This window comes from Cavia porcellus, unplaced genomic scaffold (genome assembly GCF_034190915.1).
Source record: "Cavia porcellus strain 051 isolate PalLab524CR breed Dunkin Hartley unplaced genomic scaffold, mCavPor4.1 scaffold_8, whole genome shotgun sequence".
In the NCBI taxonomy this organism is placed as follows: domain Eukaryota; kingdom Metazoa; phylum Chordata; class Mammalia; order Rodentia; family Caviidae; genus Cavia; species Cavia porcellus.
In genome coordinates this window covers 4,718,594-4,738,213 of record NW_026947491.1, presented here as the reverse complement: position 1 = coordinate 4,738,213, position 19,620 = coordinate 4,718,594, and the positions used below count along the sequence as shown (strand labels likewise).

At 39.0% G+C, this 19,620-nt stretch overlaps 1 long non-coding RNA gene across 1 annotated transcript in view; it reads right to left on the bottom strand.

Moving 5' to 3' along the window:
• Nucleotides 1-19,620, bottom strand: part of LOC134477124 (uncharacterized) — a 195,775-nt gene that overhangs the window by 161,296 nt on the left and 14,859 nt on the right. The gene's annotated exons all lie outside the window — the stretch shown is intronic.

Genomic DNA, 19,620 nt, shown 5'->3' with positions numbered 1-19,620 from the left:
GTTGTCAGAGCAGCACTTTGACGCTAAAGCTTGTAAGTAATGACATAGTGTGGTGGGTAATGAAGATTTGATAAAGAAACAGCCTAGCAAGCTGTCTTTAACACTGAATATCAAACTGTGTGCCTCTCCTCCAGATCCTATTAACACCTCTCATTCTAACAACTGGGCTTTGGGTTTCTTGTCATCTCAAAGTAAAGAAAGAGAGAGAAAGAGGTGGGGAGGAAAAGGGAGTAGGAGAGAGGGGGGAGAGAGAGAGAGAGAGAGAACTATTTATTGTTCCCTTGTTTACAATTTTAAATAACATTCAAAGCTTTGAATTTGGAAAAGAAAGTTCTGTCAGAGGCAGATTTCACCTAACAGGAGGTTGAACTTATGAATAACCAGAGCTGCCCTCAGTGGAGTGGGCTGTCTTGGAGTAACGGGGCAGTGATTTTCTTATTTATGACCTTGTACCAGGCAAGAGCAGACAAACATCATGTAGTAGAATTTTGTTGAAATTGTGGCAAATTTTGTTGAAATTAACTCTGAACGTCCCTCATAAATCCAAACTTCTCTTTCCATACATTCTACTACATCTTTGGATTTTGTCACTAAAAATACTTAAATAGACTTCACAGAGATGTTCACAATACACAAAATATAAAAATAGAGGCAAAATAAGCAGTAACAGAAGAGGATAGTAAAAACTTTCAAATTCAGAAAGCTAACCATAAATGCTATGGTTACATAAATTACTTAATATGATTCTTTTTTTTTTCTTTGTGTGTACCTTGTAGTGACCAAAGCAAATTGACTTTTAAGATTTTAGTGACCAGAGACCATGCAGAGTCCAGGGAAAGAGAAGCCAGTCCACTGTTTCTTTGAGTCTGCAGAGGCCATGCCAAGTCTGGGAAGAGCACATCAAGAATCTAGTTTGATCTTCCTGTGAGCCACATAAATCAAGCAGGGAGGAAAAGAGAAGCCAGGTCACCTTTCCTATGAGCCGGCAGGCACATGGGCTGAGAATCAAGACCCTCCAGCCACCCACCCACCCCCCATTAGCAACCAGCTGGTTCATAGAACAGGCTGAGTTGATAAAAACTGAGGTATAAAAACAACTAAATGCTTGTATTGTTTGATTGACTTTGCAGGACTAAAGCCAGCAGTTTAAGCATATATTTGGAGGATAACAGTATGCAATATAGCAATATGGGGGATTTCCTTCTGTCGTGTTTTGGAAATCCAATATTATTCTCACTGTTTTGTTTCATTCTGATTTATTGTTTTACTTAATTCAATGTTCTGTTTTTGTTGGTTTTATTGTTTTGTTTTATTTGATTTTAGTGTGTCTGAGAAAATGAACAGCTATTGTGAGGATATACTATGGTGGCATTATTGATGATCCATTGTCCTGTTCTAAAGTTATGTATCACTTTCACTGCTTTGTTTTGATTGGCTTTATTCTGTTTTGTACTGTTAAAATAAAAAAAATTTAAATATTTTAGTCACCAAATTAAAGAGACAAGTATGAACATAGTGTCACAATTCAGTCTTACTGTGCAAAGAATAAGCTAGTTCCTTAGAAAAAGCAACATATTTTTTGGTTTGAACCTCTGAAATTAATTTCAGGAGTATTTATCAACAGTAGATTTTGTGATTTGGCAGATCATATGTTCAAAATATTCTGACATCTATTTATGCATAATAATTTTCATATGAATAAGATTTCAAATGAAAACATTCTTGTCATGATGTGATCTATCCTAAAAGTAACTTCTCACTGAGTTATCTTTCTAGCATAAAAAGAACCAGCACATAGCAGGTTTATAATATTTTTCTATGCAAGTTATTCTTTAAGTAAATAAACAGAGACATGAACGAATGCATGAATAAATATTCTTGGTGATTCCAGTTTTCTTGCCACTAAGTTTTGTTTTGGTGGTGAGTGATTGCAAGTCCTTCTTACTGTTGTGATAAAATACATCCCATAAAAGACTTATTATGCTTGAGGTTTGGTTACTGGGCTCCTGGGAGTGGATTGACCATAAAAGCTCTAAGTGAAGCAGTAAAATAATCCACTAATGAATGAATAATTTGATGGATCCAAAAGGGAGTGAAGGTAACAGGAGATAGGGTTCAGTTAAAAGGAGAAGATCATGGAGGGGGGACTTTGAGGACTAGATCTGGCCCTGGCCCTTTTCCGATGGTGCCTTTCCTTTTGCTCTGCTTTTTGGCTACCATGACATTAAAAGTGTCCTCTGTCCAACCATGTTGCTTCTCCTCACCCCAGGTCCAAAAAGCAATGGATAAAACCGCCATGGGCTGAATCCCCCCAAAGCCGTGAACCAAAACAAAGCTTTCCTCAGGTAATCCTTCAGGTTGTTGTCACTGACAGAATGCTGACTAATGCAATTTTCATTGCTTTTTATTATGTATGTTTATCCTATACTACTAGAGCAATAATCTGAATTATTGCAAATTTGAAGTACTTGGCCTTATAAGTACACCACTTTGCAGTCTAATAGTCTCCTGCCTCTTACAAATAGAGCTGATTTTCTGTTTTGTATAGAACTGGTCCAAAAACAGCTAAGATTTCACAGCCTTCTTATAAAGTATTTAAAAGGACAATAGCAAAAGCCCAAAGAAAATACCATCCTGAAGAAAATTCTAAATGAAAACAGTCTCAATGCTTCAATGTTAGCATTTACCACCACTGTATCTTTGGATGAAAATATTCATCTGAGTTTGCTTTCTCACCTCTGCAAAGTCAGTTCAACACTGCTCTCCACTTGGTTGTAAGACTAAAATAGTGCAAACCAAAATATTTTTTGAATCCATACGACAGGTAAAGAGTTATTTTTTTCTGTGGTTTCTATAAGAAACAAAAACAACTTTAAAATTCATTACAAATCATTAGACACAATGCCTTGGAAATACATATATAGTATTTTTTTACTTGTCTACAGACATCTCCTTAGTAATCTCAGAGGTCCAATAGAAAGGTAAAATAAGAACAGAGGTGCTGCTAATGTTCTCTATCTTTATGAGGATTTCTGAGGAAAAAATAGTATTTTCTAGGGATAGATAGGTCCTGAAACAAAAACACCTAGGATTCTGGTTTTAGACATTAGTAAAGTATTGAGTAGCAAAGGCTAGAGGGAGAAGAGATGTCTAAGAGAAAAAAATAAATTAGGGCAATAGGATGTGGAGGTTTTACTGCTAACTGTCCTGGAAACTGCAGTTGCACAAATAGAGAGAACTTGCAATTTGCCAGGAATCTTTTCTGCAAAACAAATATATTTAATCAAGGATATTAGGAATAAAAGATAAGTTGCCAGTTTTGTAGGTTTTTAAATCTCCCATAGACCAGAAACAATGACATTTCCCTTAGGAAATCTTTCTCGAAGCCAGAAATTGTGTTTCCTATCTTGCTTTTGAAACACAGAAATTTTTTTAATCCCTATCCAAAAACTTCTGCTAAATATTGTCATTTCTTTAGATATTGGTAAGTTATTTTCTCTTGTTCATTTGCATTAAAAAGCCACTTTTATAGCAACATTCCTATTGCATTCTAGGCATCACACCTAGGAAGAGAAGGGACAAATGGTCCAGGAGGACATAGAGGTATCGACCCATTTGCATAATCACTATGTAAGGTGCACAACAGGTTATTGTAAAGGTCACTTCTCACTATGGTAGTGAGAGATCTTGATATGTTATCCCAAAGAAGTATCACAGTATACAAAATGCACAAAACAAAGTGGTATTCCAAGAAGTTAGTGCAGGAGTAGAAAATTTCAGGGAGAAAATGATCAGCCTTAGGACAGGTGAGCAATGAAAAACACCTATGAGTAATTTAAAATTACAAGAAAATTGGATGAAAACTACTGAAAAAAAGGATGAGAAATCAAGATCGGGGCACGTAATAGAGGCTTTGAATGTTGCGCTCAAAAATTTAGATTTTATCATTACTCTATGATGCAGAAGAATGTGATGAATTGAAAGAAAACTGATTCACCTTATGAACCATTGAAAATGTGCCAGAAGATTACAAATGGGGTGTGGGGGAGGCAGTAGACCAATTATAAGGCAATTACAATACAGAGGTATGAGGTTGGAGATGGCCATGTCTACATATAATAGTTGTTACATAGAATCTCTATGGCAGGTAGCAAACTAGATTGATTCTAGAGGCCTGTATGAAATAGAAAACGTGCATGGACAACTAAACCTCTGCACAGGAGCTGGATTTATTCTTGATGTCAGTCACAGAGACAGAAGGTACCACAGGGCATGCAGAGTGGAGAAAGAGCACACCTTCCACATGGAGAAGCAGATCTGAAGTTCTAGGAAGCACTCAAGTGCTGCTGTCTGCTAAGCACCTTAGGCCCAGGGTTCAAGGTGTTGAGCTGAGAAAAGAGACTTGAGAACCAGCATTTGGCTGAATGTTATGGTTTATATCTAGATGAGTCCCAAAGCCTCTTGGCTCATAGGTGGGCCTTTTATGAGATGACTGGATCATGGACACCAGATCCATCGACTGACGGACTTATGCTGAGTATGATGTTGGGAGGTGAAGCCTAGTGGGAAAAGGTAGGTCACGGTAGGCAAATATATGTGTTGTTCTTTGATGCCCCTCTGCTTCCTGACTGTCCTGCCATGGATTGTTTGCTATTCCTCCCTTCCCTTAGAACTAGCTGACCATGTGCTCAAAACTCTACAAACTGTGAGCTAAAATAAACAATAAGTGCCAAGACAGGGTTCTGGAGTATAAAGTGCTAAAATTAAAATAAAGAAGAGGAAACAAAGGCTTCAAGTTCAAGACCAAATAATCAGAAGAAATATGACAGAATGATTCAAGAAGATATTGAAGGAATGACCAATCAAGAAGAGCAGCCAGTGAAAGAAGCCGAAGAGGAAAGAAGGGTGTAAGGAGCTGTGCAGGACCCAGTGACTGGCAAACACAGGTCAGCAAGCCCAGTTTTACACGGGCATTCTCGTGCTGGTGAGGTCAAACTGCAGACTAATGAATACTGAATAGCATTTTGGAAGTGGAAACAATCATAATCCCAGAAATCTGTGTGGAAGGGACCAGATCAAGACCAGCCTTTAGCTTACCTGACTTTGAGAGATCCTGTTTGAATTTTTTAGAAAATTTAAAGTTGCAGAGGTGGAGAAATAGTTTAGTGCAAAGGCCCGAAGTTTAATTTCCAGTGCGATGAAAAATTAATTAATTACTTGGAAATAACTTTGAATAGTGTCACTGCTTTACTCTGACGTTTTGTCTCAAGACGTTTGGAAACAATACTTCACCTCTTTTTGTTGCCATGGGTGATGGGGTTCTGGAACACGTTTTCAAGTTCCAGTGCTCAAAAAAGAATTGGATCTAGCACAGGACAATAAAGAAAAAGCATCTGTGTTCAGCGATGTTTAAAGAATGAGGTTTGCTCAGAGTGATGGGCTTCCACTACAGAAACGCAGATGGCACAAAAGCTAAATGTGTTGGGTTCAAGGAACTCAAAAGTTGTGCTGAGCCTAGCGCGCCTCTATCGGTTCTTTCAGAGCATATTGGCAGCGTGATTGACATGGCCTGGGGCCTGGCAGCCGTGTCTGCTGCGCATGACCTTTCCCACAATTCCGTCTGTTATAATTGGTTTTATGAGATGTGGTCCATGTGCATGAACCTTTAAGGAGCAGATGGTGAGAAAAGCTCGTTATAGGCCAGGCTATGTAGTGGGTATCAGGACAGAGGTCAGGGAGCTTAGACCTGGGGCACTGGTCAGGTTCCTGTGAGTGGAGGGGAGCGATCCTGGAACCACTATTTTACTGTGTTATTTTTACTTTGAATACCAGGACTATTTCTTAGCCTATATTATAAATTAGAAAATATTTGTTGCTTTTAATGAGTTTTACACTTTAAAATGAGTATAAATGATGTCCCGAGATATTTAAATCAATACTTATTACTTTATTGAATGAGGTAGGAGAATAACCTACAGTTTTTAGAAAGTCACTCTCACATCAGCTTCTTTAATGGCATCTATATTGTGATTACAGTAGCTGCTACAACTCTATAATTATAAGATTTATCTACAATGAAATTATTATCATTGACCGAATACATAGAACTGCTTGCAGAGAACTCCCACATGGAAGAAGGCATCTAACTGGTAGAGTCCCATCTCTGTTCTTTTGTAACCAGCAGTGCAACATGGAATTTTAGAAGTTGGAGTTTTTTTTTTTTCTTTTAGAGAAAAGCAGCTTCTGTAAGCTTCCTCCTCTGAGCACATGTCCGACACCTCCTCCTCCCCGGCCCAGATGAAGTGATAGAACATGCAGACCCAGGAGGCTGGAGTAGCTTTCCTTTCCACAAGAAAAAGCAGATGAGCTGAAGGTGGCAGAGGGGATAAAATATCCTCCCTCTGTTCTCCTTCTTCCCTTTGTTCCTTACAGTAAGCACCCATGCCCACTTGAATATGGGGAGATGGGAGTTTGAGGCAAACACGCCTCTCCACCTCCTTGGAGCTAGCTTCAGATAAATTCCATCTTTGGTCTTTATCAGAACCAGTGCTCTCCTTTGAGGAACACAGCACTGAGCATAGGAACCTAACTGACTGACTAGCAATGCTTTTATTTAACTTGAAAATTTGCATAAAATATTGTTTGTTCCCATGTTATCACGGCCTGAAAGTGATGTGTGAATGAAAGAAGCAATTTGAAAAACTGACATATCATTAGGAAAACTTTTACTAGTTCTTTTCCAGGCTTCTTTATCTGCACACTTCAGCAAGCTAGTGGGTTAGCACAGGGGTACAGTGATGGCTCATTTCTTCTCCCAGGGAGCAGTATCACCTGGGGCAGGAATTGAGATGGAAATGTGACAACAGAGACTGATGGAATGAGAGGGGCATTGTGCAGATTCAGGGTTCCTGGAAGAACGTTACCTGAGGTGAAAAAACAGATACTTCAGAAGTTCAAGGAAAGCATCTAGACTTGGACAGAAATCAGCACTTTGCTGAAGAAGTTTGTTTAACCAGATGATTGGTTTGGATTCTTAGAAACCCGGGGAGAGTTAGAAGACTGTGACTTCTCCTTTGGCTGGGATTAATTACTCATGTGACCTTGGCCAAAATCTCTCCTCCTTTGCAGATTTATATAGTAAAATGGTTAACTGATCTAGAATAAAAGCATAATATATCTGTGTTTGCTGTAAGCTTAAATTTATAGCATTTTATTTAATGCAGATCAATACAGAGCGCTGAAAATTCTAAAATATTCAATACGTTTCCTCCAAAGTACTTATTTCAGATTGAACTATTCATTCCTCAACAGTCTTAGCTCCTAGTACAGCTGTATATAGACACAAGGTGATTCAAGTTAAATGAAGTTATAGGAGTAGGACCAGGTCTTACAGGGTAGTGTCAAAAGTAAATAAGAAAAGCATGAGATAACAGGACACCTGTTCAACTCACTCTCTCCCTTCTCCTCCTCCTCCTCTTTCCTTCCTCCTCCTTCCTGTCTCTTTCTTTTCCCATTCTCCTCCTCCTTCTCTCTCTCTTCTCTCTCTCTCCCTCTCTTCCTCTCTCCTCTTCTTGTTTCCCTTTCTCCCTGCAAAGAGAACACCGGAAAAAGGTGACCTCTTACAAGTTAGGAATAAAGGCCTAACCAGACACCAATTTCCTGGCATCTTGTCCTTAGACTACCCCCAGCAGAATCAGAAAACAAATTTGTCTTGCATAAGCCCCCAACCTACAGTATTTTATCTCTACTGCCTGACACATCAACTCAGGCATTAGTTCTTTAGCTACAAGTCAACATGTTAACATATTTAAAGGTCATCCATGATCAAACCTACTTATCTGCTATCCTATCCTCATCTGTAACTATCCCTGATACTCTTTACAATGCTTAACTCAGAAATACCAAGTTGTTTACATACTAAATTGTCCATGTCTGTTCCCTTACATAAGCTGTTGCTTATGGACTGGATGCTTTGAAAAATATGGAACACGGTATACTTTCCTGTAAGTCATGGACCTCTTTTCTTATTAAATTCATGATGGAGCCTGTTACCCAAATCCTCTCCATATCTAGCTCTGTCTTCAGAAGTAGAGATAACAATATTTTGCAGAGTTTTTCTAGCCAATCTTGCTACCACATAAACTGTAATGCTTTTGTACCTTGTGATGATAAAAGTTTATTACTTACACACATCATGTACTTTTATCTGTGGGTCAGATGAGGTTCTGTGTGGCTCTGTTTCTTAAGTCTTCTTATACTAGTGCCTGCACTGAATGAGCAGGGGCAATACTGGACACATCTATTCTCCTTGCCAAAAGGAGGACCATCAAACCAACTAAAGCATAGTAGTGCTCTTGCTTGGAATGTTTTAGTCAGTCTGTACACATTCCATTGTCCAATACAAGTCCCACATCTAAACTCAGTGTCGAAGTGTGGACAGGTAAGGTGAATGTCCAAAAAAGCAGGACAAGATGCAGAGCAGAGGGCTGGAATGTACAGGGCACTGAGAAGGCGGAGAGAATAACTATACTATTTTGTGGGACTCTTACAAGGATTGCCATCTTTAGCATTTATGGTGTGAAACGATTTTAGTTAAACATCACATCAGATGTTATCCCTTGCTAGAAGTCCTTTTTGACACCTCTTCACCTACCCACAGTCCCTAAAATAATCCATCCTCCTCCCTATACCAAAGTAAAGCATATTGCTTTGCAGTTACCTTCTATCCATGTTTCACTTCTTTCTCCTTAGTGACAGACTCTTGCTATTCACCAAGTCAATCCACAGTTAAGTGTTCCGTAGGATGTTAAGTGGGGGGAAAGGAGAAGGAAGAGACAGGATCTTCACGAGACTGTGATTGTTGGTTTTCATTGTTTGTTTGGTTGTTTTGGGACTCACACATTTCTTGAGTGTCTGGGTGTGTCATGGAGGGGCGGTATTGGGTACTACACTTAGTCCTTTATCTCATGTTCTCTTGTACAGTTCCCTTGCTCAGCTCCCTGGTCACCATGAACTAAGCACCATTGCTCTAACACTCCCTTATGCCATGATATTTCTGCCTTGGACCGAGCTAACTATGTACTGAAACTCCCTACACTGTCAAACAGATTGAACTTCTCCTCTTCTAATTTGTGGGTGTCAGGTATTGTGTCCTAGTAACAGAAAAGCTGACTGACACAGGGACCCTCAAGCAAGCACATGCATGTTCCAATTACAGCACTGTGAGTGTAACTGTGGAGTTTGTACAAATCAGTAGGTAATGATCCATTAATTGTATTGACTCTATGTTAGCTGATTCAACTTTACCTTTTAGGATGGAGAGGTCCTTTTTAAGAGTCCTTATAACTTACCAAATGCTTTTATTAGGACATGCTTGCATGCATAGTGACTATATTCATCATGGGGAGTTGGTACTTGCACAACTTAATTCACTTCCCCTCTTTCCCCAACCCCCTCTCTCCATCTCTAGATCTCTTCCCTACTTGATAAAGCTCTATCGCTCTGATTCTTATTATCTAGCCTTTATTTTGCTCCTTGATTTATACTTTGGGCTTATCACATAAGAAAAACCATCCCACATGTATGCCTGTGTGTCTAATTTATTTCACTTAACGCTGTGATTGTTTACACTTTGTCTCATTCTTGGTACCAAAAGACAGCTCCTGAGTACTTTTTAAACGACAAGAAGTGCAGCAGTCTCTCAAGACTTAAGCGTCAAAAGCAGGAAATGGAAATGTATGCAGCAAGCTGTATAAAAATGTGAGAGTTGACTTCAGAAGACTTGGTGGTCTTGGTGAAGCTGTGGGTACACGTGCTAGGGGAACGGATGACCCATTTCAAGAAAGTCCTAGCAGAAAACAAAGCACAAGACCAGAGCATGTGCGGCCTTTCCTCTCACAAAGACGCCACTAACGCAAGATACAGCAGTGACTACTAAGTACTTTCCTCAACAAGTCTTTTTTAATGAATAGATAACTCTGATAAGTAAATTAGTCCATAAATCAAGTATACTAAGCAGAAGATGTTTCTGGTGTTGTTGAGACAGCAGTGAAGACCCTGGAGACCAAATCACTAATTCCAGCTATCAGTCTAGGTGACAGTTGATAAAAAAGACCACCATCCTGCTGGGCACCTAATGATGGTACATTGCCTTCACTTAATCACCACTGCAAACCAGGGGTTAACTCAGTAGATATTTCCCTGTTACTAATGAGGAGACTAAGGTTTTTAAAATGTCAAGTAGCTAAGATCAAATAGCTAACAAGTGGTGGTAGCTAATTTGGCAGACTGGCAGTGGGATTTTTCAGCATGTGCCTTTAGCCACTGTGTCTCCCAGGTGCACAGCCTTTCAACACTACTTGATAAGGAAACCCACAGGAGCTGGCTGAGGCCCCAAGACTCCATCGGCCCTGCTGCCAGCTCTGACACCTGCGTGATTCAGATGTGGACCCACCCCCTGGGCTCTCCACTCCATCCAATGAGGTTAGAGCAAGCTTAGGGCTTTCAGCTTTTCCCACTTCCTGCAGCTGATGAGGGGGCACGCCCACCCAAGTCATGTATCAGGCTGGCAGCAGGTTGTCCACAGGCAGGGACATGAAGCTGCAGCCATTGCACTCGCTGAGACATCTGGAAAAGCCACATGTGTCAGGTTTTGAAATTTTTTAGGTTTTTTTTTTTTAAATCGGTATGGAGGATGAACTGACCACGCACTTGCAAGACAGGAGCTTATGCCACTGAGCTAAATCACCAGCTAGTTTTTATTTTGTTAACCACCTATTTTTATTTACTTATTGAACTCAAGGTCTTGAGAGTAAGCTATAGTCCCAGACCTTTAATTTTTTTCTTTCTTTAAGTTGCCTAAGCTGGTTTGTACTTGAAATCCTCCTTTTTCAGCCTCCCAGAGCTAGAATGACAGGTGAGGCCACCACACTTATGACACATGTGTTTTGTTATGTTTCTCTGAGACGCTTATACCTCCACAACTCTTGGGTTGGAATTTATTTAAGACATTTTAGCTTCAGCCTGGCAAGCATGAGGTCATGAGTTCAAGTCCTGGGACCAGAAAAAAAGACCTTTTAGCTCCAATATTTCATGACTACTATATTTTTCTGAGTGTAGTATTTAGGCATTAAAAAATTATAGATAACATCAAAGGTGAATTTTCAAACACTTGTGATTTCATCAATGAATCTCTCTAGTTTCAAATACCCTGATAAAATAAGGTTAAATAAAAATAAATGGTTTGGAATGCATAGGGTATGGTGAAACTCCTACCAATGTTGTTTCCCCTCACCTTCTAATAACTTTGTTCAAATAAGCAGTTTATAGGGACTTAGAAACTTAATAAATAGGTCTAATCTGTACTCGGTATTCTAGTGTTAAGAAAACTATGAGCTTCTTAACCTTCATTGACAAAAAGAAAAAAAAAAAAACAAGAGTTAACACTTTAAACCTACTTCATCCTTCCTAAAGTTTTTCTTCCTATATTAGGGATGAAACAGGTGATAATTTTGAGTTAAACCAAATTAATCCAATTTTCTTTTGAGTTAAGCTCAACAATCCCTGCGTTAAAATTTCTCTAAGGCATTTAGCCTGACCTACTTTATGAATTTAGATGATAGAGCCATGGATGAGCATAAATACATGTATTTAACATTCACTGACTCCAGATTCATGGCAAACCTTGTGTTTTAAGACCAAGACAAGCAAAGGGAATGAACGAGTTATTTCAAGCTTGAAATCTAAAAGAGGCGCCAAAGAAATCATGACAAATAATTGTACAGTTTTAAAAAATCAAAACAATACCAGAAGTCTGTGGGAGCAATTTACTAGGAGTTTAAAGACTGGTCAGTGCAGTCTTACTGAATTTTCCTTTTTTCCCTGGTTCTAATTTGACTCAGTACAGCACTGCCCTGCTACTGTTACTCAGCTCTCTCAGCAGTCGTCCACACTGTACAGAGGAGGAAACCATGTCTCAAAGATTTTCTTAGTGTTCTAGAAATCACCATCAGAAAAACTAACTTGGTTTGGGGTGTATTTCCTGTACTCCGTGGGTAATTCTCTCTCTCAGTTTTTTTGGTTTAGCACAGAAATCTATGGGATGAATTGTTCACTAATTTAATCTATATTTTTATACCCTGGGCAAAACATGTTGCTGTTATGTCAAGGAATGGACATTTTATTTGAGTTATCTGCCCCAAAACACAAAAAAGAGAAATGTAACACAATTCCCCCCCCACTCTCTCTCTGTCTTTGAGACAGGGTCTCACTATGCAGTTGAGGCTGGATGTGGGCTTACTTTATAGCCCAGGCTGGTCTCAAATTTGCAAACAACTCTCCTGCCTCAGCCTCCTAAGTGCTAGATTGCAGGAGTGCCTGGCTACACAGCATAATTCTGTCATAGTAAAAAGCAGAATTTTAACAAGGTCTGGTAGCACATGCCTGTAATCCCAATACTCTTTGAGGCTGAGTTGGGAGTACCATAAATTCATGTCTGGGCTGGTTAACTTAATAACTTAGCGAAGTCCTGTCTTATAGCAAAAACAACTTAAAAAGTAGGCTGAGGATGTAGCTCAATGAGAAGGCAGTGGGTTCCATTCTGAGGAGCACCAACAAATAAATAATAAATACCCAGAATTTTCCTGTGCTAACGATGCAGAGAGCCTCACCTGGAAGCAGAAAGTAATTCTGTGGATGGACACAGTAGGACAGCCTGAGGAACAGCAGAAAATCTGTGGTGACTCCTGGTCTTCCTGACCCAAGGACTTCATGCCTGATCAGTGATTCCAAGACTCAGAGTGAGAAAACTATGAGTTAGATTTTCAAGATTTCCAAAATTAGCAGTAGAGATGCTTACTAGAAAACTACTCTAGAAAAGCAGGTGAGATAAAGAGTCTGGTGTTTCAAGGCAAGGGCCTTCACTACGGTAACAGAAAAGCAGGAATTTGCTCATCTCCAGTAGAGAAGCAGAGACTGGTGACTGTGACGCTTAGGATGTAGGAGAGCAAATATCCTGGAGGTATGTGGTATGATAGTGATCATTTGACTAAGCAGAAGCATGGCCATACCCAGAGGGTAGTGCACCACATTCTCATGCTTCCCAGCTCACTCAGCCAGAGAAAGGTGAGGCCATGACCACAGTCCCTAGGTTTCTGTCCATATACAGTGTATATCTCTTAGCATAAAAATGTTCCTTAATGCAGACATCACATATGTTGTGAATCTCCTGAGTTTCACTACTGTAACCTTCTCCCAGCAGAAGCCTCAAAATATTGCTTGACTTCCATAGAATAAACCTGACCATTCTGAGATACACGCATTCCTTTTACCTAGGAGATGCACTCTGTAGTTTTACTTATTTTTTTGAGGTAGAATCTATCTTGATATCTTGCCTAGGCAAGGATTCTCTTGCTTTAGCATCCCAGAGTCACCATACCCATCTGTGCTCTCGCTCGCTCTCTCTCTCTCTCTCTCTCTCTCTCTCTCTCTCTTTCTCTCTCTCCACAAGGCAGTGCCCTAGCTCCTTGTCTAATTCATCCCTTACTTTATACTTATTTTCATTCCTTGCCCCAGCAATGGAAAAGAAGAGGCCACTTCTTGTGAAAAGCTAAAATTATTTCAGACCTCTGTTTTTAGTTCCCATGGGCCTGCTAGGTGGCATTTTCGTGGTTTCTCTGAGTCAGGACAGGTGGCAGCTGAGAAATGTGAGTACTTCTTCAAGATCTGTGGGTTTCAAGGAAGTTTTCCTAATGCTCATCTTCACTAGGGAATACTACACATCCCCTTCGGAGCACCGTCAATCTCCTGCACCTCCATCCCATGCCAAGCACCTGCCCTTCCTTTGGAGGCTACTGTTCCCTCACCTGACGAGTGAAATCTCCATCCCAGGCATATTTCTGTGGCACAGTATTTGTCCTCTGGGTCAGAGTGCCCCTGAAATAATGATACTCGTATGTCTTTTCTCTTTTTAATTTTGTCATCATTTTTTCTCCCCCCCCCCACTACCTCCTCTTCCCATCTGAATATTTTCTTACTATTGTACAACATTTATTATACATTTTGGTCATTACTTACACTCTCAGTTTCTCATATGAGAGAAACAATGCAGTATTTACACGTGTCTGATTTATTCACTTCAGAAAATGGCCTCAAGGTGCATCCACTTAGCTTATGATTCTTTATGGCAGAGTAGCACTCTATTGTATAGAAAAGCACATCTTCTTTATCGATTCATCAGTGATGGGCTGCTTCCAAGACTTAGCTATTACAAACTCTGCTGCTATAAACATGGGTGTGCACATGTCGCTGTTGTATGATGCTTTTAATTCTTTGGGGAAGATGCCAAGATAACTAGGTTTAATGGAACCTCTACTACTAGGTTTTTGAAGAATTTCCACACTGACTTTCACAGTGATTACGCCAGTTTACACTATCACTAACAATGGAGAAGGGTTCCTTTTTCTCCACAGACTGGTCAGCATTTTTTGCTGGTTGATTTCTTGATGATAGCCATCCTTTCTGGGTTGAGATGAAATCCTAGCATTCTGCTGATTTGCATTTCTTGAATGACTAATGATGTCAGACATTTTTCATACATTAATTTGCCATTTCTTCTTCTTCATCTGAGAAGTGTCTATTTGTTTCAGAAACCCATTTTTGGAATGTTTTTTGAAATTTGGTTGGTCTGACATGTTTAAGTTCTTTATATATCCTAGATAGTCTGAGGAACAACTGGCAAAAGATTTTTTCCCACACTGTAGTCTGTCTCTTCACTCTGATGGTAGTTTCTCTTTCTGTGCAAAAGCTTTTTAATAAGATGAAATCCTAGTTGTTGATTCTTTGTGATAGCTCCTATGTGATCAGGGTTTTGTTCATAAAGTCATTGCCTACATCTATGTCTTCAACAGTTTACTTATTCTATCTTCAAGCAGATTTAACACGTCTGCTTTAATATTTGATCCATTTTGATCATACTGATTATAATGAATCTCATGTGATTCATTATTAGTACATAGTGAAAGATATGGGTCTAGTTTTAATCTTTGGCATGTGCAAAGTCAGTTTTTCCAACACCATTTACAAAAGAGGCTATCTCTCTCCCAGTGAACATGTTTGGCCCATTTTTCAAAGATAAGGTGGCTAAAGGTATCTGTAGTTGTTTCTGCATCCTCTAATCTGTTCCATTGTTCCTCAGGTCCGGTGCTTTGTTTTGTTGAGGTTTGTTTTTAGTATTTTGGGTTTTTTGTTTGTTTGTTTGTTATTTTGCCAGTAACATAATGTTTTTGTCACAGTAACTTTGCAGTATAATTTGGAGTCATAGATTGTGATGCCTCTCACTTTGCCTTTGTTGCCCAGAATTGTCTTCACTATTCTGGGTCTCCTCTGGTTCCAAATTAATTTTAAGATTGTTTCCTCTAATTCTGTGAAATATGTTGTTGGAATTTTGATTTGAATTACATTAAAGCTGTATAACACTTTTGAATGTATGGCAATTTTCACCATATTGGCTCTTCTTACCTAAGAGCAAGGAATATCTCTCCATTCAATCTCCTTTTTTAGAGTACTGTAGTTTTCAGTATAGCAGTATTAGGTCATCTCCAAATACCTGCATAAGTCAACAGTGAAACTATAATCGTATGGGCTTTCTTTTTGGTGAGCTTTTAATTACATCTTCTATTTAATTGACTGGCATTGCTTAATTTACAATTTTTATACCTTTTTGATTCAGCTTTGATAATTCATGTGTATCTATGAATGTGTCAACGTCTTTTGCATTTTCCATCCTATTAGAATACAAATTCTCAAAGTAGGTAAAGCTGATGTTCTGGATTTCTACAAGATCTGTTGTGATTTAGCCCTTTTTATTCCTAATTGCACGGGTCTGAGTTTTCCTCCTTTTTTTAAGGCTGGCTAAGTGTTCATCAATTATATTTAAACTTTCAAAGAATCAACTCATCGATTCACTGATTCTTTGTATTGTTTTCTTAGTTTCCATTGCATTAATATTTTCTTTTTCTAGAAGATTAAGTTTCAAATTATATTGTTTATTTGAGCTTACTCTTTTCCTGATATGGGTATTATAAATTTCTCTTGTAGGAATGAATTTCTTTTTAAATTAAATGTGCTTCTGCTTGCAGCATTCCATTGGATCTTGTTTCTTGGTCCATTTTGCCAGTCTGTATCTTTTGATTGGTGAATAGACACCATTAAAGTGGATGGTTGTAACTGATATGTATTGACTTACGTTTGTCATGTTATTTATATTGTTTGCTTTGCCTGGTGGATTCATTCTGTTGGGCTTCATTGGGTTGCAATCCTTGTCATCTCTTTCTACAATGTCCTTCAAAACACTTCAAAGTGCTGGTTTGCTGTTCATGAATTTCTTCAGGTGTTCTTTGTCATGGAAGTATCTCATTTGTTCATTGATTTTGAAAGACTATTTTGCAGGGTATATAAATCTGAGTTGGAGTTTGTTTTTTTTTTTTTGTTTTTTGTTTTTTTTTTTTAGAACTTGAAACACTTCACTCCAAACTCTCCTTGACTTGAGGACTTCTACTATGATTTATATGGGCTTTCTTTGTGAGTTGTTTCTTTCCTCTACAGCTTTCAATATTCTATTTTTATGTTGAATTTCTGAAATTTTGACTATTATGTGACTTTCTATAGATTTTTTTGAACATGCTAATTGTAGTTCTATTTATGCCTGATTTATCTACATATCAAATTCTTTTCCCTGTCAGGGTAGTTTTGGCCATAATATATGTGAACAGGTTTATTTATGTCATTTTCATTATCTAATGCTTTTTACTGATTCCAATTAATCTTATTTTATTCATCTTTGCATCCTCTAGCAGCTGCTAGATTAATGTCTTGCAGTCCCTTACTGTCTTTAAGAAATCTTACTTTTCATGGTCTCTAACCACAATCCCATCTTCTATCTCTGAGATTCTGTCTTCACATTGGCTCATCCTGCTACCTATATTTTCAAAGGAATTTTTAATCTCTTGGGTATCTGTTTGAGTCTGTTTTTCTGATCCCATTTCTTTCCTATGTTGGGCATTCATAGTTTGAATTATTTTTTAAGCTTTTCTATTTTTTATCTGCCTCTGATCTAGAGAAACTAAGCATGTCTTTCATTATGGTCACTGTCTCCATAGTTAGCTGATAAACTCTTTCTCATTTGTTTCTTTTCTAGAGCCTTATTCATTTACTTTATTGTTACCCCTTCAGAGAGTGCAGGCAGCAGCTTTTTGACAGTTTCACCTCCTTGCACCCTGGGTTTGCCTTTGGTGAGCTGGCTCTCTGGGGTTGCATCTTGTTTAGTGTCTTCTCATTTTGTATATTATCTTAGTTTAATTCCCTGGTTGATGCTTGAAAATTGCCTGTGATGAATAGCATTATTGCTAGTATATGGAACCTTTAGGGAATTACTATTTTCACAAGTGTCTTCCAGGTATAACTAGCTATTGGATTTTGAGTCTGTTGCAAGATCTATCCCTCTTCAATTTACTAGGGGTGATAAGTTGCCACCTAATTGGCCCAGCCCTTTGTTCTCTGTCACTGGCCTATAGTATTATTTATGACCCTTAGGCAATTTCAGCTTGGTGTACCAGGAAGCTGGTTAGAACAGTGTCACCTTGGCAAAAGTGGTACAGTCAGCAATAACAATAGTTTCAAACACAGCCTAGATAATAAATTGAGGTGACTATTAATTTGCCACCTTTAACAGCATGAGGTAGATTTCCAGTTATATAACAAGATCTAAATCAAATCAGAAAATTGTACAATAAGTAAGTCTTTGGTATGTCAATTTTACCCTCAGGGGAGAAAATTTATAAGATGTTAAGGGGAAAATAGAGAACAGAAGAAAAAGAAGAGATTAAAGCATGACAGAAGTACAAAAGAGGATCATGCAAACTTTGGGCAACTGGTGCAGAAGATAGGGAGGTAAGAGAAAAGGAAGAAATAATAATATTAAAGGAAGAAATAATAATAAAAGGAAGAAGAAGCAGAGCAACAACACTAGAAACCATGTTCACACTTACAACAAGAACAATGAAGAAAAAAACAAAAAAAGCAAACAATCAGAAATACAAGAAAGAAAAAAAGAAAAGAAAAAAGTCTACTTTATGATGCAGCTCTGCTGCTACTGGTTGACAGTGTATGAAGATTTCATATCCATGTCAGTCAGTCCTTGCAAGCCAGGAGCAGCTCCACGGTGAAGTAGAGGATAATCCCAGTGATCCTGCATCTCTATTTCCATTGAAGTTTAAACTGGTCTTCAGCTGCGAGACTGGGACCAGACCCACCCAACTAACAACAGTTTCCAGGTCCCTGTGGTTTTGAACTGGGCTGAGTGCCTCTAGATGGAACAAGCAGTCACTCTGAGTCCTGAGCTCAGTTGGCCTTCCTCCAAAACAGCTCCTGGCCCATCACCATCTCTTACAGGATGTCCCAGTGTGAAAACTCACTACCGGCCACTGCAGTCTACTGCAGTTCGTGGATCTGCTCCACTGCCGTGCTTGTCTGTGGAGGCTCCTGGGGTTGCCTGTAGTCACTCTGCACCTGCAGGTTTGAGCAGCCCCTCCTGTGAGGTAAGTCAGAGTTCAGGGAGAAAGCTCCACTCGCCTCCTCCTTCTCCTTTGCTGGTTTCTCTCTTTACTCTCCCCTTGGGCTTCAGTCTCTCCTCAGGTCCTTCCTGGGTTCTGGGAACTATTACCTTCTTTCTTCTCTTCTTCATGTTGCTATATTCCAGGGTCCAGACATGAAATTTCAGAGTCTCCTTCTCTCCTGCTCACTGCTCTGCCATCTTACTGGAAGTCTCTGAGCCTTGTATTTCTCTACAATCTCTCCAGCATTTGTTGCTTTTGAAACCTTGGTAACAATATCTATTGCCCCTGAGTAAGAAAAACCAATGTTGTCACACTGGTGTTACTTTCCAAACTCCTAGGTAGACTTAAGGCAATCCCAAACAAAATACTTGCAGCACTCCTCCAAGAATAAGAGAAATACCCCACAATTCATAGGGAGATGGAAGAGATCCAGAAGAGCAAAACAAAAACCAAACAAACAAAAATGAGGATGACAGAAGCAATCCAGGAGTCATCAAAATCCCAGATTTCAATTTATGTTACAAAAGTATAGTGAAAAAAAAACCAATGTGATATTTTCACAAAATCAAACATGCATTGATGGAACAGAATAAAGGACACAGAAACAAATCCAAACACATTCAGCCACTTGCGCTTTGACAAAGAAACCAGAAACACACAGTGGAGCTAATATAGCCACTTTCACAAATGCCTTCAGGAAAACAGGCTGTCTGCATGCAAGAGTCTAGACCCACACCTAACACTATATGCTAAACTAAAATATGAATGAATGAAGGCCCAAACACTAAAACAGCAACATTTAATCTGCTGGAAAATAAAATAAGTAAAGCTCTTGAAGACGTAAGTGTTGTAGTGACCAGGTGCAGCTCTAGATGTTCCCAAGGGAAGGGCAGTGAGAGGATGAGAAAATAAAGAGACAAAAGCTGGGGTCAAGTGGAGCCCTTACTCTCCTGATGGGAAGGAAGGAACTGCTCAACCACTGTAGCACATTTATTTATACATTCAAGAG